This window comes from Dipodomys ordii, unplaced genomic scaffold (assembly GCF_000151885.1).
Source record: "Dipodomys ordii isolate 6190 unplaced genomic scaffold, Dord_2.0 Scaffold9, whole genome shotgun sequence".
Classification (NCBI taxonomy): Eukaryota; Metazoa; Chordata; class Mammalia; order Rodentia; family Heteromyidae; genus Dipodomys; species Dipodomys ordii.
In genome coordinates this window covers 24786884-24813910 of record NW_012267225.1, presented here as the reverse complement: position 1 = coordinate 24813910, position 27027 = coordinate 24786884, and the positions used below count along the sequence as shown (strand labels likewise).

At 39.4% G+C, this 27027-nt stretch overlaps 1 pseudogene; it reads right to left on the bottom strand.

Annotated features, from left to right (window-relative positions):
* LOC105980429 overlaps nt 1-27027 on the bottom strand; it is a 185356-nt pseudogene that overhangs the window by 157058 nt on the left and 1271 nt on the right.

The window sequence follows — 27027 nt, the reverse complement described above, 5'->3', positions numbered from 1 at the left end:
AGGGGCTGATGTCTCAGGTCAAAGACACCAAGGCCTGAGGCTGCCATCCGTCAAGTAAGTGAACTTGGAAGCAGTCCCCCTTCCAGTCAAGCTGGTGGTGCCACAGCTACAGCCCACACCTTGATTGCAGAGTTGTGAGAGACCCTGAGCCAAGAGGCAGGCACTTAGCCCCTGGCCAGATTCCCGACCCATGAAAGTGGAGATGGTGTTTTAAAACTTCTTCATTTGGAGCAAGTTATAATTCAGAAATCCACAGCCAAGACAAGGCCCCTTTTTGTCTCCTTAGGGGGGTTCTTGGATTAGTTGTCCTACCTCCTGCTAGCAACATCTTGTTAAAGAACAATGCTAAAACTAGCTGTCTCGAAACAACATTAATTGAATACCTACTGTTTGCTAGTATGACAGGAGGGTGAAGATTCAAGAGGTTACAAGGAAGTGATAAGAGGGAGGGAGGGAGAGAGAGAGAGAGAGAGAAAGAGGAAGCAAATTATTTAACAGGACTGATCTGCTTCATTTGTCGTTGAAGGTCTTATTCTAATGACCTAAAAATTTCAAGTCCTCAACTCTTATTTAACCCCTCAAATGAACTGCTTCCTTTCCTGATAGTACTGCTTCTGAGCCAGGGTACCTCATCCAGTCTTCCACCTGAGATTGGAGCCTTGTGCTTGTTCCCTTTGCTTTAGCATAGCCTGGGGCAAAGGATATGTCACTCCTGCCATTCCAGGAAACAGACGTTCCACTCCTGTAGCTCACTAGTACAACTTCTGTTTGACTCAGTCGACATTTTACTATTGTTGACTTTTAGGGCACAGTTTACCTCTAAATGAGGCCACCATTTCTCTCTTTCCTCAGAGCCTAGAACTGGCTAAGCAATTGATCTACCCACCTGAGACGCAGTCCCTACCCTTGGATTTAGTCTTGCCCTAATTTTGCCCAGGCAAATCTCAAATTTGTGATCCTCGTCTATCTGCCTCACTAATAGTTGAGTTTATTATGCATAGGCGACCATGTTGGGCTTTTATCTTTTGAGAAGGGTTCTTTTCTTTTCTTTCCTTTTTTTTTTTTGGACACAATTTGCTCTTTAGAGGCAACAAAACATGGAGGTCAAGAGCTTGTCTCTGAAGCCTTACTTCTTGGTTCAGCCTCTGGAGGTGTGTCTTTGGATAACTTGCTTCTATTTTCTGGGCTTCCATTTACACATGCAGAAATTGGACAATAATAATAGAATCAATAAATGTGCATTTCCATTTAGAAGGACTAGAAATGGTCAACTGTGTTAAGACAGCCGAACAGTCCTGCAAGTACTTGGTCACAAGGAAGCTAATACATGCAAAGTGCTCAGCGCAATGACTGTCCTGAGTAAGCGCCTGTAAATGTTAGCTTCTATGACCACACTATCACTCAGGGCAAATATAAAGCAATGTTTAGAAAAGCCAAAACTGCTTCCTTTGGGATAGTTTATGTTTAAATTTTTTTGGTAATTTTCCATGAATTGAGAAACGACATGTACTGGATTCTTAAATAGAGTGATCCATAAACTGAAATTTCTCAGAAGACATAAGGCTTCCTCTCTCTGCAAAGCCTTTAGAAGTCATTCAGATTCAAAGAGTGGGGAGAAGTGTTACATTACTTGAGGAAAAGAGAAAGTATGTACTTAGTAGGTGAGATGAGGACACTGTAGTGTTGTTTATTGAACTTCCAAAGAACTGCAATTTGTAAAATAAATGAGGCATGGTAGAAGTCCTTCTGTTGGTTAAAGAAAATGAAGCTGAACTTTCAGTATTGCCTGTAGGGAGACGAATATGTACTCAGTGATGCATAGATATTTACAATGACCTCAAAAGAAAATGTTATTAATAATAGTTTGCAGTGGACTAAGAAACAAGCATATGTATAATGGTTTATTTATAAGGATTGAGAAAATGGAATACATCTCTCAGAATGGGAAGTGCGTGTGCCTGAATTTTCTTAGAAACTTGGATATATCAGCTCCAGACTTTTTGCATTTTTTCCTTTTCCCTGATTCTGTCCTGACTCCCTGGACTTGCTAGTTGCTACTTTCTCAGAACCTAATCAGTCTTTCCTTCATCAATCTCCTGGTTCTACTTACACATAGAGTTAGGTAGATACTGATGGTTCTTGGTTGGAACCTCAAGTCCTCATGGGGCTTTGAGAATTTGGAATCTGAGAATGCTTTTCCCACAGTGCAGGGATAAACATGAAGAGAAAAAAATCCATGATTGCATGTATTATATTAGAATATCAAAAACCCCACAGCAAATTCTAGAATCTTGAAACTCTCAGTGTGGTCCATGGACCACAAGCAGTGGTATAACCCAGGACCTTGTGGGAAATGAAGAAAATCTAACTCAAAACTGAACAACTAAATCTGAATCTGATTTTTTTAAACATAACCCTCATAGGTCTGTATTCACATTCAAGTTCTAACAGAACCTCCCTAGAAATATAGTTTGTTAACATTCAAGCTGTTATAGCAGTATGCCACAGTAATAAAATCTGAACTTGAAGCTAGGGTGTATAGACTTCAAATCCTGTATCCGCCACACAGGAGTCACACCTCTTTAACCTCTCAGAAACACAGCTTTCTCATCAGAATGTAGGAATGATAGCAACACAGTTCCATTGAACTGTTAATTGAATTAATAATTATAGAATGTTTAGAACAGGGGCTAGCACTCTGCAGTTATGTGCCATATGAAAGTGTTGACTAAATGTTCTTTTAAGCTCAATGTAACCCCATCAAAAAGCTCTAGAACCCACCTTCTTCCCTTCCTCCCTTCCTCCCTTCCTCCCTCCCTCCCTCCCTTCCTTCCTTCCTTCCTTCCTTCCTTCCTTCCTTCCTTCCTTCCTTCCTTCCTTCCTTTCTCTGAAGTACTGGGATTTGAAATTAGGGCCTCATGTTTGCAGGGCAATCTACCCCTTGAGCCATACCACTGAGCCTAGAGTTTCATAACAGAATAGATATATGAAAATGATTCCTAAGGCTCAATCAATTCCTCCACATTCTCACCTACGACTTCATTTTTCCTACTTTGGCAAAGCCTTTCCATGTGTATTTCTATGTGGTGTTTATTTACCTTGAAAGGTAATTATTTGTGTCTAATGACTTCTGCATTAGATTATGACCCTTGGGAACAAGGATTATGTCTTTGTCTTCTTGCTATTTTATCACTATCTGGAACAAATAGATGACTAGCAAGTGTTTGTAAAATAAATGAATAATTTTTTAAAATAACTATTTTCTGATTTTGTTCAACCCAGAAAGTTCTTTGTTTTCCTCATACATTTTTCTTCTTATGTTGTTAAGGGCCAGGCTGTGCTACCTAAAATAAGCCACTTTGGTATATTATTTTGAGCAGAAGTCCATGAAAACAACAGATGCAGAGAGAGACTTTGTCTGGATTCTCCTTGTGTGTTTAAAGATGTATTCTCCAAAAAGAGCTCAATTGTCTTTGATCTCCTCCAGAAATTTTTACCAATCAATGCTCAACTTGTAACATAGGAGAGGACTTTAGTAGTCAATACCTCAACTAGACAAACTGTCACAAACTATCATGCCTTCCACCTATACTTTTAAGGGCCCACTCATTTAAAAATTATGTAATAAAATGATATATTTTCCTTATAGTGGTTTATACTTCCCTTACCATTTCCTGTTACTCTATGCATACATAAGGTTTCAAATCTCCTAGTTTTTGAGTATTCATTTTTCTTCCTGTGATATCCCAGGTATGCAATGTTAAAAGGTAAGGAAGTATCCCTTTTCTCCTGCTAATCTCCATGATATTTGTTTATTTATAGGCCTAGTTATAAAACTTAAGTGGGTAGGGGCTGGGAAGGTGGCTCAGTGGCAGAGTGCTTGCCTTGCATGCCTGAGGTCCTGGGTTAGATTCCTCAGCACCACATAAGCAAAAAGAAAAAAGCCGAAAGTGGTGCTGTGGCTCAAGTGGTAGAGCACTAGCTTTGAGCTGAAGAGCTGAGGGACAGCGCCCAGGCTCAGAGTTCAGGCCCCACGACTGGACCCCCCCCCAAAAAAAACCCCAAAAAGTTAAGTGGGTAGAGAGTAAATCCTTCCTGCCCTATACGTGGTCAACCTACATTTATAGAGAAGTCATGTGTGTCACTGTGCATATTCTTTGGCTTACTAAATACATCTTTCTGTTGCTTAACATGTTTGACTGTGGTTCCTAGTGGTCCTAGGAATGCAAAATACAACAGATTTATGCAAGAAATTATTCTAGGGAGGAGTTTCTGCTATAATAAGTCTCCCACATCCTTTACTAGCATCAGAATGTGATAAAAATGATATCGTGAAGGTTAAATAACTCTAAGTACCCCAAACCATAGAATTTTACACTCTAAATAGGTAAATTTTATGTTATGGTAAGTTACTTTTCCATATTACCTAGAAAGATGTTTGCAATGGTATAAATAAATAGCTAGCCTTTTATTATGCTATACTAATCAGTCTAATCAATTCCTATCTTTTATTTTTTAGGTCTGAGATTGGGACTTGAACTCAGTACCCAGAATATTTTGCTCATTGTCTAGTGATCTACCAACTGAGTCTTGCCTCAAACCCCTAATCAAGTTCTCTAATATACTTCTAAATCTAATCAAGTTGACCTACATTCCCTGCTAGTCTTTCACCCTTAGTTAGTCTCCCTTGGAAACATCCTGCCAGATATCCCCATAAGTGTGCTAAACAAATCTCTTAGCAACTTCTCAGTATAATCAAGTTGACAATCACAATGGATCTTTTTAAGCAAAACATACTCAATACTACGTGTTAATGAATAGTGAGGCAGACTTTACTCAGAGCCATCATTAGGAACCATCTCTATACAGACAAGGACCATTGTAATGGGACCATACAATGGGAGAGGAGATTGGAAGTTTCAGCCCAGAGGACCATGCAGACACCAAATCACTTATAGCAAAATTTATTGTCAGCAAGCTGACAAGGCACAGCCTTGTCTTTGTACAGAAGGGGTATCTTTAAAGTGTGTAGTCAGGGTTGGGTTTGCTGATTGCAAAATGGGCAGAAGCCATTCATTCTGTTGCTGGAGCTGGATACTATGGGTGCAGTGGTGGAGTTAACAATTGCAGTCAGGTCTGGATTTCAGGAAAACGGCTGAGGACCTAAGATGGAGGTTGTTAAGTCAAAATGGAGGAGAACATACTAATAGAGATCAAGCTCAACTCAGAATACAGCATGAGCAAGAGACAATCTGCAGCCAAGGAGCAGGGAAAGGGTCAGAGTGGATGGAAAAATTACTAAAACAAAATGTAAAGATGTTTCTAGCTAACTTGTTCTAACAGTATTCTTATTGAACACAGGCCAGGGTGAGAGTTGGTAGGAGATGAGGAGATGAGGTACTGTTTTGAGGCCAGAGGAATCTTGCTAAATCCACATATTAGACTTCTTGCTAAACCTGGATTTTTAGAAGGAATTGCACAAATGAGCTTATTAGGAAGGTTCAGAAGTGGAACATAGTTTAAATCAAGCAAAAAATATTTATCAATATCCATGAGACATCTAAAAGAAAAAACAGAAAAAGTGCTATATAGTTTGTTAGTTTTGGGCTTTTTTTTCAGTAGTAAGATGGAACTCAGAGCTTTATACTTACTAGGCAGGAACTCTCCCACTTGAGTCATAACTCCAGATTTTTTTGCTTTAGATATAAGGTCTTGCATTTATGTTTGACCTGGCTGAAACTATGATTCTCTTATCTAATTCCTGCAGAACTGGGATGATAGATATGCTCTACTACACCCAGCTCTTACTGGCTGAGATGGGTCTCTTTTGGCTTGAGTTGGTTACAAATCTTGATCTTCCTGGGCTCTACTTCCCAAGTAGCTAGGATTATAGGAGTGAGTTACCATACCCATGTGGCTTTAAGTCATTTTTAAAGAAGAACGGATTTTTATAAAGGTCAACAGCTTTGCAAATTTCATCTTTTTTAGAATCCAGATTGTCATTTCCTGAGTGATCTCTTAAAATGATATAAAAAGTCAGGCTGAATAATAATACTAGATAATTATAAAAATAGGCACATGGACATTTACATACAACTTTAAAATGTATATATATATTATTGTTACTGTAAAGGTGATACACAGAGGACTCATAGTTACATAAGTCAGGTAATGAGTACATTTCTTTTTTAATAGTGGCACCCCTTCCTTTGCTCTTTCTCAGTTTTCCCTCCCATCCTCAATCACAAGTTGTACAGTTCATTTTCAACATAGTGCACACAACTTTTGTAAAGAGGTAGGGCACAGAAATGCATTGAAGAAAATCTATGATGTATGCATAAGAACACTAATAGCTATTGTTCATCTTTCCGTCTTTCAGGGCAGACTCAGGGGAGCTAAAGAACCTTGGGCTCAGGACTCTTCCCTTTCAACTAGTCTCTTGTAGGGACTGTGGAGGGACTCTAGCAATTCTTTATTTAGGAGAGTAGCTTTATTGAAGTGTAATGTTATATTACATAAACTGGACAATTTTTTCTCATTGTCCTTTCTGTACCCCAAATGGTGCAATGGTACCAGCTTTTTGCTCCACCTTAAAGAAACCATTTGCTCTATTCTCCTTTTCATCTCAACTGTGGATGTAGAGGTAGTGTTCCAAATGCCCCCTTAAGTTCTCAGTGCTTATGATAAAGACACAGAGACATGACTAACCTCACATTGGAATAATGAGCACAAATTTCCCACACTAAATTTAGAGGATATAAATCTAGACATAACAAAATGTAGCTGTTGTGCTGTAAAATAAAGGTATACTATAGGGCTATTGATGTGAAATAAAAATTCTGATTTAAAGAAAATAAGAAAGTAGTTTATTCTGAGCCAAATATGAAGGACCACAGCCCAGGAAGACAGATTCGAGTTGATCTGAATGTCATGTCTCATCACAGAGATTTCATGAACATTTACCATTACAGAACAAAAGAAAATCATAAGTCAACACTTTCCAAATATATTTGTGAGACATGAGGTAGAAGGGTCTACAGGAAAGGGAGAAATCTCTTGTAATGGTTTTAGGTGTTATTTGACAGCTTTCTTAAATTCAGTGTTGGTAGAAGATAGGTCTGTTAAGCATAGCCACAGATGCTGAGATGATTACCTTGTAGTCAAGAAGGTGTAAGGTCCAATACAAAAGCTGAAAGCAAATGACTGTTAAAAAGACTATGCTAGCCAGGTGCCGGTGGTTCACATCTGTAATCCTAGTTACTCAGGAGCCTGAGGTCTGAGGATTATGCTTTGTAGCCAGCCCCAGCAAGAAAGTCCATTGAGACTCTTATCTTGATTTAACAACTACAAAGCAGAAAGTAGAGCCCTGGCTCGAATGGAAAAGCACTAATCTAGGGCAAAAAAGCTCAGGGAGAGCTCAGCCCAAACCTGGAGGTCAAACTCCTGGACCAGCACAAGAAGAAAAGATAGGCTAAAAAAGGAAAGGACTATAATAATGTTGGAGGTAAGTGGCTCCTGACAATCCTAGCTACTTGGGAAGCTGAGATCTGAAAATTGCTGTTTGAAGCCAGTCCCGGAAAAAAAAAAATCCGTGAGACTCTTTATCTTTAATTAACCAGCAAAAGAAAGCCATTAGTGGAAGTGTGGCTCAAGTGGCAAAATGCCAGCCTTCAGTGAAAAAGTCAAGCAAGAGCTTAAAACCTCAAGTTCAAGCCCTTGAGTTCAAGACCCAGTACTGGCACAAACAAAGTAAGAGGAACATGCATCAATTATTTTAGTAACTCATGAATTACAGTTTAAGTGAGCTTTTGACTTTGACAGAGGATTATTTTCTCTGCTAGACAAAATGCATTTGCAGTTGCCAATAGGAATCATTTCATATTGCTATGAGCTGAAAATTCTTGGTTATTTCCTTCCTACAGCTTAGATCCTACGTTACAAAATTGTCAAACAGCCTCATCCATTAAAGGCAATTGAAAGTACACACCCTGTAGAATTAGATCATCCTCAGAGGGGGTGATCTAATGATCACAAGCTTCTACGCCCCTGAGATGACACAAGGATCACTGGGCTCAACTCTCACTCTTGGACTACTTTTTCCACTTAGGGGATATGACTGAAGAGAAGTTTCAACAGAGGATAACTTGGACAGTAAAAGTTCTTAAACATTATCAGACTGGGAAGTTTGTTGATGTGGTTGTGACAGTCCTAGGGCTTGAACGAAGGGCTTGGGAACCATCCTTAAGCATTTGCCCAAGGATAGTTCAGTAGCACTTGAACTTCCAGCTGTTTTTGGAGATAAGAATCTTGCCAACTTTTCTGCCCAGGTTGGCGTCAAACCATGATCCTTAGATCTCATCTTTCTGGGTTACTAGGATTATAAGTGTGCACAGCTTGTGCTGGGCTCAAAACTGGGATATTTTTAGACTGGCAGAGACAAGATACCATGAGGGAAATGAGTTCAAATCTCAATATTATTAAAAATCAACCAATAGATCAACAACACAACCCAATCCAAACCCAACCAAACAATCCCCCAAATGTTATACCACTCAGGGAGGAAAGAGAGAAGAAAAAGTGAGAGATGAACATAGTGATTTATCACTTTTCCATCGGTGAAATGTGTAAATAGAAGTTATATAATTTTCTGCAGCAATTTTGTGAGGGGATTTTGACTTTGCTAAGTCTGGAGTAGGACAGTATTGTCCTAGTGGCATCTACTCCAACTCATAAAACGTTGTATGTTGTTCATAAAATCATGCAATTTTGTGTGTATAACTTTAATGATGTCACTACTGCTGGTCCAGAGACCCCAGCTGAAAAACCGCCATGTACATGTGGCACTGAAAATGCCTCTTTGTACAATGGACGTATGCTGTTAGCATTTGTCCTTTATTTGTTTGAGTGATAATCTTTGTACAGTAAAGTTGATACTTTCTGAGTTGATCCCAAATGATCCTGTCTTTTCTCAACTTTATGGAATGTTTCCTGTACCCTATTGTTTCATTCTTGAGTTCCTAATATTTTATTTGTATTTGACTCTCATAAGAAGTACTTAAAAATCTCACAATATGAACATAACTGTAGGGATAAGTTGAAGGTTGCATTAGGATTTTCACAATCTTAGGAAGAATATTGAGAAATAGGACACAATTTCCCTATGAATTAATTTTCAGAGGCAGAAGTATCCCTGTTTTCCTTTTGTAATGATACCTGACAGTTATTAAAACCAAGTATTTTTTCAACTATGAATTTGTCAAGGCATATCATAATTTTTTGAGGCTTACTAATTGCATAAAGTGGAAACTCCTATTTTTCTGTAAGAGTTGGCAAATACATCTATATCTAATGTACTACAACCACATTGTTTTCCCAAGTGGATCATGTGTCTATATATCTCCCCAAGACCCATATATTGAATGCTTAATTGTCAACCTGGAACATTACTGGCTACCAGGACACTATTGGAAGGTGGTGAGACCTTTCAGTGATAGTCTAGTGCAAAGAAATTAGGTCATTAAGGGAATGGCTTTGAAAGCCATTGAAAGCTGCCTGGTTGCCATAAGATGAGTCGCCATGAAATATTGCCTCACCTGAACAAATAATGAGATCAAGCAACCTTGGACTGAAACTTCTGGAGCTGTGAACCCAAACATATCTGTCTTTTTTTTAAAATAAATTATCTCAGATATTTTGTCACAGCAATGGAAAACTGACCAATGTAAGTTGGGTTTTCAGTTAAGATCATATGAATTAGTGTTTATCCATTGGATACACCTACCTTTATCCATAAAGAACTTGTTTATTTATTTTTGCTGGTCCTAGGCCTTGAATTCAGGGCCTGAATGCTGTCCCTGAGCTGCTTTTGCTCAAGGCTAGTGTTCTACCATTGCAGCCACACAGCTCCATTTCCAGCTTTTTGGTAATTTATTAGAGGTAAGAGTCTCATGGACTTTCCTGCCTGGGCTAACTTCGAACCACAATCCTCAGATCTCAGCTTCCTGAATGGCTAGGATTACAGGTGTGAGCCACCCATACCTAGCAAGACTGTCCCAACACTCATTTAATTGGGCTTTGTTGGTCCATACGTTAGCTACTCTGGAGGCTGCGGTTTGAGGATCTCAAACTGAGTTTGAAGTCAACCTGAGCAGAAAGGTCCATGAGATTCTTATCTCCAATTAGCCATAAAAAAAGCTGGAAGAAGAAATGTGGCTCCATTGGTAGAAGGCCTGCTAAGGGAGAGCACCCTGGCCCTAAGTTAAAGCCCCAGTATCGGTATTAAGAAAAAAAAAATCAACTATCTCTCAAAAATCATTTTGGTTCAGTTCTGTAAAAATGATCTGTTGGACCCAAGGCAATTGTAAAAAGAGAAAAAAGAGTAGGGTGGGTGGAGTTGCATTTCAAAAAGATACAGGCTTAGATATTCTTGGTAGCCAAGAAGACAAAAGTTTCTTCTCAGTAGATGCAAAGAAAGACAGATCTGTATTTTCATGTAACCAAGAAACGGAAGTTTCTTCTTTGTGGGATAATCTGGAAGATAGTAGGGCCATTTTCTCACAGTGATGACAAAGGCACAAGGTTTCCATCAACTCTAAATACAGATGGACTTGGATGTGCATGCGACTCAGAACACAAGGTCTTCGTCAGGCTTTTGTTAAACAGGGAAGATCACTCATGTTGGAGAAAGTCCCAGAGGATAAGAATCAATAGTTTAAAAATATATAAAATATACCAAGTTCCAACATGTAAATTAAAAAAAATTATCTTCTTGACTAGCAAAATTATGACATTTTCCATAAGAAATAATGAATTTAGATATGTTGTGGTCTAGAGGTGCCATTTAAGAATGGGGCTTTGCATACTCCAAAATATGTGTAAATGGAACAATATATTTCAGTTGTTTCTGTTTGAAAGTGTTTCAAAGCAATTCCAGAAAATCCAAAAGCCTCTCCTCTCTCTCTGTCTGTCTCTGTCTCTGTTTCTCTCTCTGTTTCTCTCTCTCGTGTGTGTGTGTGTGTGTGTGTGTGTGTGTGTGTATGTGCATACGTGCGCGTGTGTAAGTTCTGGGGTTTAAACTCAGGGCCTGGGTGCTGTCCCTGAGCTATTTTGCTGAAGGCTAGCATTACCACTTTGAGCCACAGCTCTACTTCTGGCTGTTGGAGATAAAGTCTCAGGGACTCTCCTGCCTGGACTAGCTTTGAACTGCGATCCTCAGATTTCAGTTTTCTGAGTAGCTAGGATTTTTAGGTGTGAGCCACCATCGCTTGGCCCAGAGTTTTCATTTTTTGAGAGCCAAATTATAGAGTTTCCATGACTTTTGTAATATGTTATTTTTCATAAAAAGATTAAGAACTGGTGATGCGAGTTAATCATGAAGACTTCATCAAGTATCTACTCTGAGAACGACTCTTCTTGATATTTAAGGATGACGAGAACACAAACCACTGTCTTTGGGAGCTTAGCTCAAGTGTTAGAAAAAGACATTCAAGCCATGCTCTCAATGCAAATGCTTTAAGAATAGCAATCACCTTGCAGACTGGGAGCTGGGGAAAAATTACAGGGAGAAATGATTTGCAAGTATTGAGGGGCTGAGTAGGCTGTGGGAAGGAGAGATGGGGAAAGGAGTGATCGATGTTCTGCTTATGGGCTGAAAGAACATCAAGTACCATAAACATAATTGGAAATAAATGGTTTATATGTGAGCTAGCAAGTACTTGGTGTTGGAACTGGAGAAAAGGTAGGTTCAAGCCAGTTGAGGAAGGCAGTATGGAGAACATGTGAATCTTGAAGGTACAGGACTCTGAAGATGGAAAGAGCTTCAGGGAGGGAGACCCATAAGGGACAATGGTAGTAGTCACCATAAACAAATATGAGGTCTAATCAGCTAGCATCCTGCTACTCCAATATGTATATCAACAGGGATCTGAGAAGAGTTTGAATGTCTAATTCCCTTTTGTGAAACAGATTTTAGCATGTCAACCATTGGTTATTTATTTTTTATTTATTAATTATTTATTTTCTAACTCTTTTCTTCCTCCCCCTCCTCATCTTTTTTCCCTTTTGTGAAGGAAATGAAACCCAAGACAGTCAATTTTATCATGAAGATTTCTTTTCTTTTCTTTTTATTGTCAAGGTGATGTACAGAGGGGTTACAATTACATAAGTAAGGTAATACGTACATTTCTTGTCAAACTTGTTACCCCTTTCCTCGTTTTTTTCCTACTTTCCCTCCCAGGATTTATTTTCTTTATAGATCAAAAACTGAGATAGGATTTTTTTCCTGGAAGATGTAACATATAACCTTAGTGGTTATTTAATTTATGGTCACTTGTAGTGACTTTTAAATATTTAATTTTGATTAGAAGATTCTTCTTTATTGCTGGACAAGACACTGCTGCATAGGTGTTAGCAAAACATAATACTGTTAGCAAGCAGTATAAGCTGGCTGCTGGTGACTCATGCTTCTAATCCTAGCTGGTTAGGAGGCTAAAATCTGAGGCCTGAGGTTCAAAACCAGCCAGGACAGAAAATTCCATGCGACACTTAGCTCCAGAAAAAAGCTGCAAGTGAAGCTGTGGCTCATATATACAGTATTAGCTTTGAGAGAAAAAGCTAGGGGAACAGTACCCAGGCTCTGAGTTCAAGCCACAGTACTGGTGAATACATGCACTTATGTGTGCACATGTGCATGAGCACACACATGTGTATATTTACACACACAAATAAAGTACAAAAACTTGGAAACTTTTTTGTTTTCCTAATCCCATTATTTCCCTTCCTCTTCCCAAATCAGGAGGAATTTTAAAGCAGAAAGTAGACATTACATTTCCTCTATCATTAATTTGGAAGATGACAGAGTGAGATAGATAGATGTTTTTGTAAACTATATGAGGGCAAAAAGGAAAGCTTAGATTAAGGGATATGTTTTGAAATGGTATTAACAGGGTTGAATTTGAGAGTCACACTGAGTGGTAAGAGAGAGAAAAACACATAGCTTTATTCCAAGCTTCACCTACTCTGACATACTGGCTAGCTGCATGGTGGCTTCTCTCAATGTGACAAGAAAAGTCAGGTAGTGAGGGCAATTAATCTATTTTTAGACAGATGATTGAAAACAACTTTACTTAGTGATAAGGAAGTTAGATTGTGTCTATGTTACTATTTTAAATTTTCCAGAACCCTCAAGTATTAACTTATTTGTTTAAATGTTATGAATTGATATTTTTATACTAATGTATATTATATATTCTGTTCACATTGAAGATCATGCCCCTCCCCCTCACTAATGTCATAATGCATGAATGTAGATGAATGAGGGTGTATTTGTGCAGACTGAAGAAACACAAAGTTGTCTTTTAATTTTCATCATTGTTATTATTATTATTATTTTGAGACAGTGTTTTGCTATGAAATCCAGGCTGGCTTGGAACTCACTATATAGCCCATGTTTGCCTGAAATTTAAAATTTTCCTGCCTCAGTCTTCTGAGTACTAGGCTCACTGGTGTGTGCCACCATGCCTGGCTCAGATAGTGTTCTGTACATTTTGTTGATGGCCTACCCAGTTGCTCCCAAGTTTTGGTACCTTTTCCACTGGAGGTATCATGACATTGAAAGTCTTTCCCATGGTCATTCCCCAAGGCATTCTGAGTGTAGGCACACTATTTTCAAGTTGTATGCTCCCAAGGACCAAGACCAGTCCTATTTCCCAGAATATCCAAAACTTTAGGCCAATGCCTTCTAGAGTATGTAAACAATAAACATTGACTGAGTGAATGGACATATGGATGAATGAGCATGTTCAAGTCAGAGCAACTTACAGGGAACAGTATATATTCAGTACTGATGGACTGCCAGAAGAACCCCAGGCCTAGGATACACCCTTGTGCCACATTAATGAAGGTGGATCAATGATGGATCGCATATATGATGGTGGTTCTATAGGATTATGTTGCTAGTAACACTGTAGCCACCTTAGTCTGTAAATGCACTGTTCATTTCTATAACAAGGAAACCACCCAATGAAGCAGAATTTGTTCCCTTGTTAAAACACATATAGCTATATTTTTCTTCTTAGTGTGTCCCAGAATGTGTGGAAGGCTCAAATCTCTGAAGATCTTCCTGCCTCTTTCCATCTTCTCAGTTCCTTGATGGTCCTACTGGTTGCTTCCTTCATACCTGCATGTAAATAGCAACTCTGTTTCATGTAGTCATTGGTGGAGGATGCTATGGGTAGCCCATCCAGAACTCCTGAGCATGTGTAAAACCAGACTATCTTCATGTCAGATGCCTAGAGTTGCCAGCAGGTCCTAATTTATTCTGTGGTCTCAAAAGGATATGGACCAATTACTAGGGCACTCAGTATATTTGGGTGGGAGATGGCTCTTGTGTTGTTTTACCCACTTCAAACGATTTCATAATTGTGCAACTTATAAAGACATTTCTGAATATAAATATATTAGTGATCATTACAAGAAAGGATGAAAATTATCAATAATCAAGTTAAACACAAAATGATATGGGAAAATAATACATACCAACTTTTTTTTGTAATCATCTTTATAATAATAATTGCAGTATGAGTGCTTATTACATGCCAGTGAAGTTTGTTAGAGCATAACATATCCACATCTAAATACCACTGTGCTTTGCAAAATTGGCAATAACAATTATGATGCTTATAGAAAAATGGATTTAGGGGTACAGTAATATTATCAGTGGCACATTAAACGCATACACACACACACACACACACACACACACACACATATGTTCAGTGCTTACACAGGCATAACTGTCAAGTCAGGATGGCATTTTAACTTGAACCAGGGCTACTCTGTGCTTGTGCCAGAACCATGTAGTCTGCAGAAAGAGTATGTGAAGGAGTAACCAGAAGGTTTACCTGACATTTGATAGAAAGTTTGAATAAACAGATGATGATGATTCAGGTACCTGGTGGGTATGTGAAGTGTACACATGGATTCATTTTTCATATTCCTACAGTCTCAGTTCAACTGCATGTGATTTTTTCTTGTTCTCTTAGTGTTATCTATAGATGAAGATACTGCAAATAAACACAGAGGTCTTATTCTTCCTTAATTGTCCTCTAATGTATTGATTTCATTGAAATCAATTGAAATCTGCATTTTCAAAATACACTTTCCTGAAGGCTTGACTGTTTTACTGGTTCAAATGGTTTCTCCAAATTAATTTTTTAATCCTTCATTGAGTTCTTTTGGTTTGGGGCAATTAATGTTCTCATTGATAAGAAAGGTTATGTAACTTGGTCAAGGTAGAATCTTATTAAATAATAGCCATACTATCACTGACTTTCAATGCATTATATTATACTAAAATGATAGTGATATGTTCACTACGTTTCCATTAGGTTTTTGAAGTTGGATTTATTTTAGAGAGGGCCAATTTATTGCTTATTACTTGATGATTATATCTCAAACTTCCTTTTTGTAGTTTTGGCCTATTTTCCAGTTTTTCCTTTGTCATGCTGTGAAATTTATCAATCTATTACATTGTATATTATTGCTCCTTAAATAACTGATTTGAAAATAGTATGGTTAGTCTTTCTTGTCTGTGTTCAACACCAGGCTTGACTTTCTTGTCTCTCACTGATAATTATGCTGCAAATAATATCCAGGAAGTCTAATCAAGAGGCCTCAATCATGGTGTAAACATGCTGTGCTCCATTAGCATTCCAAGTGTTTATTGCTTTGTGTATTTCATTAGTGTCTCTGGTTCCTCCTCATTACACAAACTCTTTATAGAATAGAAATATTTAGCACAAAACATCTTGAATGCTTTCATTTTTGAGCAGTAGCATTTTAGATTGCTAAATAGACACTTCACAATTCAAATCCCCTCAAGAGGTGATAGCAAATGTGAATGAATAACTTGATGACACTGTGAATGGGCTTTTGGTATAATAGTGCTTACCACCTGACTGGAAAGCCAAAGGTAGGAAGGGGTTTGGAATGAGCTCTGACTTTGGAGTTGGTGAGCTGCATTCAAGCCTCAAATCCTGCCTTTGTTAATTATGTGATTATGGATGGCTAAACCACCTAATCCTCCAGGAACTTGTATGCTCATCTGTCAAGAAAACTTTTTTGTTTTTGTGCTATTTTCCATTTATCTTGTTTTTTTTCCTTGCTTATCTGTCTTTGGGAGGGTAAAGGGGAAGCACAGAAATAGAGGGACAAAGGATGAACAAATGCAGCATTGATACTAACTAGACACTATGTGGAAAATGAATTATATGACTCGGGGGTAGTGATGGGAGGGAAAAGCTGGGAGAGCTAAGGAAGAAGTAACATTGTCCATAAATGTACTCATTACCTGATTCATGCAGCTAACTGCTCTCTATATAATCTTTACAATAACAATAAAAATAATGTTCAGTTAAAACAAGAAAATCTTTTTTTTTCATATCATGAATGAGCTAAATCACATTATGTGCATAATACATAATAGGTAGTCAACTACTTGTCAATGAAAAAGGACATTGCATACCTTGCAGAGATGGAACCCTGGGTTGCTGGCCCAAGCAGGACAAGCTTGAGGCTGTAGATCAGATATGGACAGGTACCCTCCTGATTCTTGATATCATAAGAATAAAGAGTGGGCTAAAACAAGCAGGGACCACAGGGGCAGAGAGGCTAGAGCAGAGCTGGAGGGAGCAGAGATGGAATAAGGCATGCTTATGCAGGATGGCTGGTTAGGGTTAAAAAAATAAAATCTTTGTAGCAGAGGACTCCACTACTGACCCAAGCGGTGTATAGAGTGTGAACATAGAATGTCCACCACCAACAGAGACTCCTAATGCAAGTTATAGACATTTTAAGTAATACCAATGTACCAATACTGGCTCATCAGGTACAACAAATGTGCTACACTAATATTCCTAAGAAAAGAAAGTGGAATGAGGTGAGAGCATGCATAAGTACTTTCTGTCAACCTCGCCTGTAAATTGCATTAAAAAATAAATCACTTAGACATTTAGACATGCACACGCACACACACAAATTGACTTTAAGGTTTATGGGCTGTTTTTTTTTTTTTTGTCGTGGGGCTTGAACTCAGGGCCTGGGTGCTGTTCCTCAGCTCTTTAGCTCAAGGCTAGCATTCTACTGCTTGAGCCATGGCGCCACTTTCGGCTTTTTCTGTTTATGTGGTGCTGAGGAATCGAACTCAGGGCTGCATGCATGCATGCATGAGAGGCAAACACTCTACCACTGAGCCACCTTCCCAGATCCTGTACTTGTTTTGTTTTCAATATACCTTCCTTAGTTCTTTCCTCTTAGACTCCTTTATCTCAGGTTTTAGGAGGACCAGTGCATCTCTTAGCTGCACAAAGGGGAATGCAGTGGGACTTTTAGTTTGGTGATTGATTCCCAGCAGTCTTGCTCTGAGTCATGCTCTACTGGTGCTAGGACACTCTGGCTGACTTTCCCTACTCCAAGCTCTGATCTCTGAGCACAGGGTTTAGAGTTTAGGTTCTGGATAAGACAGACTTCTGATTACCCACTGACTGTGTGTTATGGTGGACAAGTCTAGAGCCTCAGTTTCTCATCTGAATACAGTATTTTTGAGCCTCTGATGAGATTTAAAGGGAATAGTATGTGGGAAGTGCATAACATCATATCTTGTACGTATTAAGTGATGGCTTTAAAAAAATCTATGCTGTATTTGATCAATGGCTTAAAACACTGAATTTTGATTTCTCATGATTCAGTGTTCCCAACATTCAGATTAGGTGGATGGGTATGTTCCTACTCCATAAAATTGGCTGGGGTCACTAACTTGGCTGCATTCAGCTGGTGGCTGAGTTGGGCTGGTAGGTCCTGGAGGGCTTTGCTCATGAGAATTTTCTTTCTTGTTCCTCAACTTGTCTTCTTTCTCCATGGACCCAGCTTGGGCTTTCTCAAAGCATGATGGTCTGAGGGCAGCAGGATTTCTTACGTGGTGGTTTGTTTCTGAACACAGTGGAATTGGTCAGACTCTTAAAGGCTCTGCCTGAAACTGCAGAAAGTCACCATTATATAGTCTCTTGGATGAAGCAAGTCATAAAACTAGCACTTATTCAAGAGAAGGAGGTCAGCATGTACCTACTGGAGGAAAGGAATAGGAGCGATCTTTGGAGGTGACCATAGTGCTCAAGTTATTATTTCTCCACGATTTGGCTTGCTGTCTTGCCTAAATGGAGTAGCTCTATCTGTAGGATAGAGTGAGGTGACCACGTTGCTTTGGAAACTGCCGTATCTGTTTGGCCAAGGAGTCATTCTAATGTGGCCATGAACTCTTGATGCTGCTACTGCTGATGACAACGATGACAATGATGATGTATCTGTACGAAGAAGTTATAATTTCCTAAGTCAGATTATGAGTACAATGCATCTTGATCAATGACACCTCTTTCATTGCGCTCATCCTATTTTATCCCCTTCACATCTACCCTCAAGTTGTGTAGTTAAATTTTTACATAATGCACATTGAATATAATGTCTGTTTTTCCTCACTCTTCCTCTTTCAAAAGTGTCTCACTTTTTTCAGGCCCCCTAAAACATGTTTCCAATTCCTGGCATTCACTTGATAAGCAGTACTTTAGTTGTTCAGAGGAGTTACACATCTGACTTCCTCCTCTATGTATACTGTCCTTTAGTCAGTTTGTATATATGGCCATACATAGATGGCCATGAAAGCTTAGAGTTGAAAAGAGCTAAGTACATTGTTAGTATTGCTGTTCTTGCTAATAATGTGCATCATTTAAGCCTATCATCTGCTTTGTATCATCTCATGTCATGACATTTTCAGATGCATTTTTAAAAGTTACTATAACAGAGACGTTATTTAATTATGAAATTTCTTTGTAATTAATGCAGCAGAGAAAATAAAATAATTTGATCAAAATGTGTCTCACTATTGGCTTTTGGGTTTTTGTAGTTTGCGCTTTCAGATTGGAATGTTCTTAGTGTTTCACTGTCTGGAGTCAGAAGAGCACTTTTTTATCTCACAGGGCAACTCACATGCCATTTCCTTTATGAAGCCCCTGTTGACACACCTGCCACCTGGTAAACTTGATCACTCCCTTTTCTGAGGCTCTACTGAATCATAAAAGCTTCCACCTTAGTAAATGTAACTTTATTGCACTTATCTACTTATCAATGCTAATGAGACCACTGTATGATGGGTTACATAAGAAAACTAATTGTTGAATGTCACCTTGCACTATAGGGAGGGAAACAAGAGAAATAAAGTGAGTCCTTTGCTCACTACTTGTTAGAAGAGAAAGTAAGAAAGAATACATTTAAAATATAATCTTTGGGGGCTGGGAAGGTGGCTCAGTGGTAGAGTGCTTGCCTTGCATGCATGAAGCCCTGGGTTCAATTCCTCAGCACCACATAAGCAAAAAGAAAAAAAGCCAGAAGTGGCACTGTGGCTCAAGTGGTAGAGCGCTAGCCTTGAGCTGAAGAGCTGAGGGACAGCGCCTAGGCCCAGAGTTCAGGCCCCACGACTGGACCTTCCCCCCCCCCAAATATATATAATCTTTGGTCTCACTCTGTGTGAATGCCTAGAGACCTGCATAATTTATCATGCCCCAGTTTTCTTTTAACCATCCAGTGTTTTACTTGTAGATTTACAGACACATTCTAGTTACTACAAATGAGGGAGACCATGCAACCTGTGTTTCTTTGGGTCTGAATAATTTCGCTTAATATAATTGGAAAGTCTTTCCATTTACTTATGAATGGTACAAGACCAAAGGAGGATATACTCATGAGAGGACACAAAGGTGCAGTAGCTATGTGCATGTGATCATATAAAATAATATTTATCAAAATAAACTCCAAAAAATGGAAGCAAGAGGATTATTTTCCTTTGTTGCTGTTTATATTTTCTTTTCTTTTTCTCCTGCTTATTCATTTATCTGTCTTTGGGAGGGTAAGGGGACACAGAAATGGTGGGACAAAGGGTGAACAAATGAAGCAGTGATACTAGACACTAGGTTGAAAATAAACCATGCAACCTACAGGTGGAGACAGGAGGGAAAAACTGGGAGAGAGCAAGTGGAGGGGTGGGTGACTTTGTTGAAAAAGAAATGTACTCTTTATCTGACTTGTATAACTGTAGTCTCTCTGTATATCACCTTTGTAATAATAATAATAATAAAATTAAAAATAAAAATAATCTTAATTTCAGAGCTAGAGATCTGTGCAGGGTATTACAGATACATGGGGACAAAGTGAGGGGTTTTGCTTGCTTTTGTAGGCTGAAGGGAATCATGTTAATGATAATGATGATGTGATGTCAAGCATCCCAACTTCATCCCAAGTCACTTAGGTGTTCGCAGGCCCCAGTCATAATGAGTATAGTCTCAGGATTTTCCATGGATGATAGCTTTTTCTTACGGTGTCAGGGAGTTGTGAAGGCCCAAGTAAGGGCTAAAGTTTCTAAGAAATTTGCAAGGCAAACCTTGCTGTTTTAGGCCGTCTAGTTTCCTTACAGCCCAGAAAAGTAGTTTTTCTTCAAAGAAAAAGAGCTTGCAAAAAAAAAAAGATATCTCGCTCACTGGGGTCATTTTTGTGAAGCAATGCCATGTTTGGATTGGGTAGTTGAGGCAATGGCAGAAAAACAAAAACGAACAGAAACACATAATGATTACTGAAGCTTTATGCTTTAGGCTACTTCTTGGCATATTTCATTGGCCAAATCAAGTCATATGGCTAAGCAGTGAGGGGTGGCAAATAGGACATACCACAGCTACACAAACCCTACAAGTGGAAAGTGATGATTCTGTTCTAAGAACAAAAGTGGTCAAAAAAGGGGTTTATAAATGTAGCTTTAGGTAGAAGAAATAGGAATCTATTGAAGAAAAATTCAAAGGAAGAATTAAAACATCTTTGTAAAAATCCCCAGAAGTATAAATGAGGAAAATGATGTCCTTCCAGACCAAACAAAAATGGGACTTACCACGACCCAGCCATACCACTCCTTGGTATCTATCCTGAGCAGAACATGAGAAAGACACTGGGATGTGTCAAGGACACCTGTGCTTCCATGTTCATTGCTGCACTATTCACAATAGCCAAGACATGGAAACAACCCAGACGCCCCACAATAGATGAGTGGATCCACAAAATGTGATATTGTATACAGTGGAATTTTACATAGTCATGAGAAAGAAAAAAATAACGTCATTTGCAGGGAAATGGATGGAACTAGAACAAACCATGTTAACTAAGGTAAGCCAAGATCAGAGAAACAAACAGTGCATACTCTCCCTGGTATGCCCAAGTTAGCTCTAAAATGCACTGGGATATGACAAATTATACAGGATTCTAGATACTCACAAACTGTGAGACCAAAACAGGATAGTTTTAGGAGAGAATCACAAAGGTACAATACCCAAGTGGGAGCAGGTGACACTATGTGAAAGGAAATGTACTTATTACATGATGTATGTAAAGGTAACCCCACTTTATATCACCTCTAAAACAACAATAAATCAGAAAAAAAATGAGATTTACCAGGCTGTGGTAGCTCACACTTGTAATCCTAGCCCCTTAGGAGGCTGAGATTTGAGGACTGTGGATAGAAGCTGAGCTGGGAAGGAAAAGTCCTGAGACTCTTATCTCCAATTAACCACCAAAAAGCCAGAAGTGAAGCTGTGGCTCAAGTGGCAGGGCACTAGCCTAGAGAAAGAAAAAAAAAAGCATACACACAGCACTATGGTCCAGTGTTCAAGCCCCAGGACTGGCACACAAAAAATGAGACTAATGAACTTAACCAGTAGAGGTGTCTAGCCTGTTGTAGAAAAGGCTGTTGAGGTACACAGTTTTATGACTTGAATTGGCTTTGGCTGGTCACAGAAGGTAGTTAAAGGGAAACACGGACCCACAAGGGGCATTTCCATAATTTGGCACCATTTCTTGAACCTGGAATGCTCTTTTCACACTTTACTTTCCAATCCAAATGCAACTCATTTTATTTAAGCTTTGCTTTAAATACCATCTTTTCCAAGAAATCTTTCTGGAACCTTCCCATCAGTATGAATCACATCTTCCTTAGGTGCATTTCTATGGAATATATTTCATGTTGCCTTGTACTGTAATTCTTCTGACTTTAGTACAGAACAGTACAGGTGTTTTATTCTTCTTAGGTTCTCCCATAGTGTCTACTGCAGTGCATAGTCAGGAACATAGCCATTTCTTGTTTCTGAAGTTCATGAATTACAGTCTGGATAGAAGGTATTTGACATGAATATTTTGGTTCCACTTTCCAGTGTTCTCAGAGCAGAAGGTGCTCACAAAGGTAGGACCCAAACTCACCAATACACCAAGAAAGCCTTAGCAAAGTAGTCAAATAGAGAGTAAAGATTGGGCGATTCTGGGAATGATAGGGAACATTTGTAATCCCAAGTACTTGGAAGATGAAGATCAAAAGGATTGTTGTTCAAAACCAGCCAGGGGAAAACATTAAGAGTTAGCAAGATTAGCCCTACTATGTCAACAAACAAGCTAGATATGATAGTTTACGCATACGAATCCAGCTATACTGTACGTGTATGCAGGGGGTTCATAGTCCAAAGTTGGCCCTGAGCAAAAAGCATAATATCCTATTCCAAAAATACCTTAAACTAGAAAAGGGTTGGGGGTATAGCTCAAGCGGTAGAGGACTTGTCAAGAAAACACAAGGCCTTCCATATCTTAGCTATGGAAAATAATGCTGCAATAAACTTAGTTGTGCTGGTAGCTTTAGTGTGGTCTTGTTTGTGATCATTTGGGTAAATGCCCAAAAGTGGGATTGCTGGGTCATAGGGGAACTCTATGTGGAGTCTTTTGAGGAACCTTCATACTACTTTCCAAAGTAGTTGAACAAGTTTACACTCCCACCAACAATGCACTAAAGTTCCCTTCTGGCCACATACCCGCCAGCATCTGTTATTATTAATTTTCTTGACAATGGCCATTCTAACTGAGGTGAGGTGGAATCTCAATATTGTTTTGATTTGCATTTCTTTTATGGCTAGAGAGGTTGAGCATTTCTTCATGTGTCTATTGGCCATTCTTATTTCCTAGATGAATGGATCAAGAAAATGTGGTATATATACACAATGGAATTCTATACCTCCATTAGAAAGAATGATATTGCCCCGTTTGTTAGGAAGTGGAAAGACTTGGAAAAAATTATATTAAGTGAAGTAAGCCAGGCCCAAAGAAACATAGGTCCCATGGTTCCCCTTATTTGCAATAACCAGTATATGTCTGGGACAAACAGAAAAAGTCAGATAAGATGATGTTAAGTGAAATGCCAAGATAGGGACACAAGTGGTTTTTTTTTTTTCTTGCTATTGTTTCTAACATATTTATAAGGTACCATGTAATTATTTTTGTTGCTTTGTATGTCCCTCCCCCACGGTATAACCTCTGTTTTCACTGTATTTGATGTTGGTATAATTTGGGGAGGGGAAGGGAAAAAACAAATTGTTTAAATAGGGATACAGGTGGATCCATTGCAACAATGAGATGTACAAGATGCTATGTTGAAAAACGAACTTTACAACTTTGACTGGGAGGGGGGAGTGTAGTTGTACTCATTACCTTGCTCATGTAATTGTAACCCTTCTGTACGGTATTTTCACAATAGAAAACTTATTAAAAATAAAAAGAAAAAAGAAAACACAAGGCCTTGACTTTATACCCTAGGACTCCAAGAGGGAAAGATAAAGAAAGAACAGCAGGAAGATGTGAGGTACTGTGAAACAATCCTAGTATCTGCTCTTTAAAATGGTTTGTACATAAGTTCACCCCTTGAGGTTCTCTCCAAGTATATTTTCATAGTATCAAATGCTAATTGTTGTAAAGGTCTTAGTTTTCAGAAATTGTTCTGGTGATGAGGTTTAACCTTCGTTACACAAACACTGTAAGTGAGTAGTATAAGGGTAAGTTAAAGGATGACATATGACATGAGGTTGTAAAGGGATTAAGAATCAAATCGAGAGCTCTGTGGAATACTTATTCGTACAATATGGAGCATGGATATTTTTAGATTCTCTATATTGGATTCAGATGTGCTTGTTCTATTTTGTAAATCAAAGAAGTGGCCTATATCTTTCATCTGTGTGTTTAGGTTCTATGGTGAGAGACACCTTATGAAAACTAGAAATAGAAATCTCATCTTTAGTGTTAATAATGTACAAGGACTTGAGGAGAAAAGGTTTTAAGGTGCTGGTAATTAGCAGAAATCTGAAGCACAGCCTCAAAGCAATTAAGGATGTTAATTGAATATCTGGATACAGAATGGAATGCTTCTTATGTGGCTGGACAGGGGAATCCAGGCTTGCTCATGGGAGTTATATCATACTAATAATGTTGAAAATCCAGAAAAAGCTGGGTGCTCATGGTTCATGCCTGTAATCCTACTTACTCAGGAGGCTGAGATCTGAGGATTGTGATTTGAAGCCAGCTTAGCCAGGAAAGTACAAGAGACTGATCTCCAATTAACTACCAAAAATCTGGACATAGAGCACCAGCTTTGAGCAAAAAGCTAAGGAACAATGCCCAGGCCCTGAGTTCAAGCCCCAGTACTGGCACACAAACACAAAATGAAAACCCAGAAAGAACAAGTAGGGGTCAGCCCGTGTTCATCTAGTAGGCAGCAGCATTTGTGAATGGCAATACACTTTTGGCTATATGCAAAACTGTGTATTTGAAAAATTAATATTAACAATCAAATCATTCATCCTCTCTTTCTGTAAATATGGCATGCCATTTACTCATGGAAAACTCAGTTATGTGCCATGGTGATTTTCAGGTCTTCTGATTCGGTAGAAAATCTCCATATTCATGTGATTCTCTAAACATAATCTATGGTCCCAGGATATCTGCAACGTCAGATCTATGTGCATTTGGGGACAGAGAGGAATGAATATTGCGGATGAGCTCAGAGCGGGAATGCGGGTTTATTATCGAGGTCCTCTAGAGCCGTCACCAGGACTCATTAGCTGCCCCAGTTGAATAATGTGGACACACTTCTAAAAGAAAATTCAGAAGAACTCACCATTGCAAAAAAGTTTCCCAGTAAAAGAAAAAAAATGAGATATTCCTTTTAGAGGAACTTGAAGGGTAGGTAAATAGTTGTTAGGTTTTGATAGTGCTATGGCTTTAGAGAATACTTGGGCCTGTCTCAGGCAAAGACAAGAGAATGTCCACTTATACAGCTTTAGAAGTGGCTCAAGCTCAAGATGTGGCTCAAGCCTGTAATCCTAGTTACTTGGGAGACAGAGATTGTGGGATTGTGGATCTGGGGATTGTAGTTGGAGGTCAGCCTGGGCATGAACATGTGAGAGACTGTCTCTTGACTAAGGCTATTGCTGGAGGCACATGGCTGTTATCCCAGCTGAACAGGAAGCACAATGGCTGGGTGGCTATCTTCCCCACTAACACAGGCAAGCACAAATTCAAGGACTGAAGCCCAGGTGGCTGAACATCAAAATCAAGTCCTTACTGTGAAAATAACCAACATTAAAAGATGCTGGAGCTATGGTGTAAGTGATAGAGCATGTGCTTAGCAAATGTGAGGTTCAATTCCCTGGTTAGACACAAAATATAAAGCAAAAGAATATAATATAAAACAAGGCAAAGAATTCAGTGCAAATTCAGTGTTGTAGACTGGTTCAGTTCTCTGAATGGTGTGGCCAACTTTACTACCCAAATGCTTGAAATTCATAGCTTCAAAACTAAAGTTGATCAATAGTTTTCAATATTTCAGCTTAACTTTCCAGAAAATAGCAGATTGCAGTCTCTACCTCAATGCTGTTTCTAGAGAAGTTTCTACTAGGCTGACATGTGCCTTTTTAAAATGAAGGTGTCTAGAAGGCAGAAGAGGATAGGAGCACACAGAATCTAAAAATTCCCAATTGGATCTCTGTTCTTATCTGAGGGATAAAGCATTCATTAGGCTGCTGTGCTTGGGTAAGAGCAGGGTACTCAACTACTAAAAGACATTTTGTCATATGCACGGGGCATAGAAAATAGAAATTGTACCTACGGCCTGAAACTGGGCTTATTATATGCATGTATCTTCTACAAGGGTAAAGCAAAGGAATTTAGGGGTTACTGAATATATTCAGGGCTTTCCCCACGGCCGGCCCTCCCCCCCAGGCAATGGAACCTGGGATTGGGGTTGACGTTCTTCACACAGGATTGGAAAGCAGGCTTAAGAGGCAGCAATGTGACCTCTTTGGATCAGGAAAAGTTCCTCCTTGTTATGTAATGTGTGCATTTCATTATTTACACTACTTGTCAGGGCGATTGATTGGGAGTTGTGGACATAGCAAGGTGAACATGAATCTCCTCTGAAGTAAAATGGAACCAAACAACCTCCTGGCACTGCTGTCTCGCCCTGGCTTTGCTTTACCAGTCATGCTTGCAAAAATTGCCCCAAATGGTACCTATTTCATGATATGAATTATTATAATTTTTTTCTCAAGTGTTTTTAGGAACTACAAGTCTCTTAGAAAGTTTCCCATACTCCTCTTCCTTGTGCCCTGAGGAGGAATGAAAGTGTAAATACTCAAAGGTCCGCTGAGAAAATCCTTTTAAATTTTATTTTAGGGAGTTCCAGCCAGGAGGAAATTGAGGAAGGGGAGAGAGCTCTGGCGTCCTGCGGGCTGACCTTGGACAACCCGTGGGACTTGGGAAGCCCGGCGCCGGCGGCGGGACAGTAGCAGCGGGAGTGAGTGCCGGCGGCCTCGCGGAAAGGCCACGGAGGACCCTGTGTCCGCGGGTCTGCTCCGAAGCCAGTTTCCTGCGGCTCGCTCCCGGGTGCCCCGGCCAGCCGAGCGAGGTGGGCGTGTCCTCTGGGGGCGTGTCTTCGCAGGGTGGACACACCCCCGGCCGGGTTTATAATTCTCCTGGCTCACCCCGCGGACCAGCGCCTGGAGTCGCACACGCTCTCCGCACGGGTCGCTGGACTGGCCGCGGGCCGGGAGTCCGCACACCTCGCTCGCGCCCTCC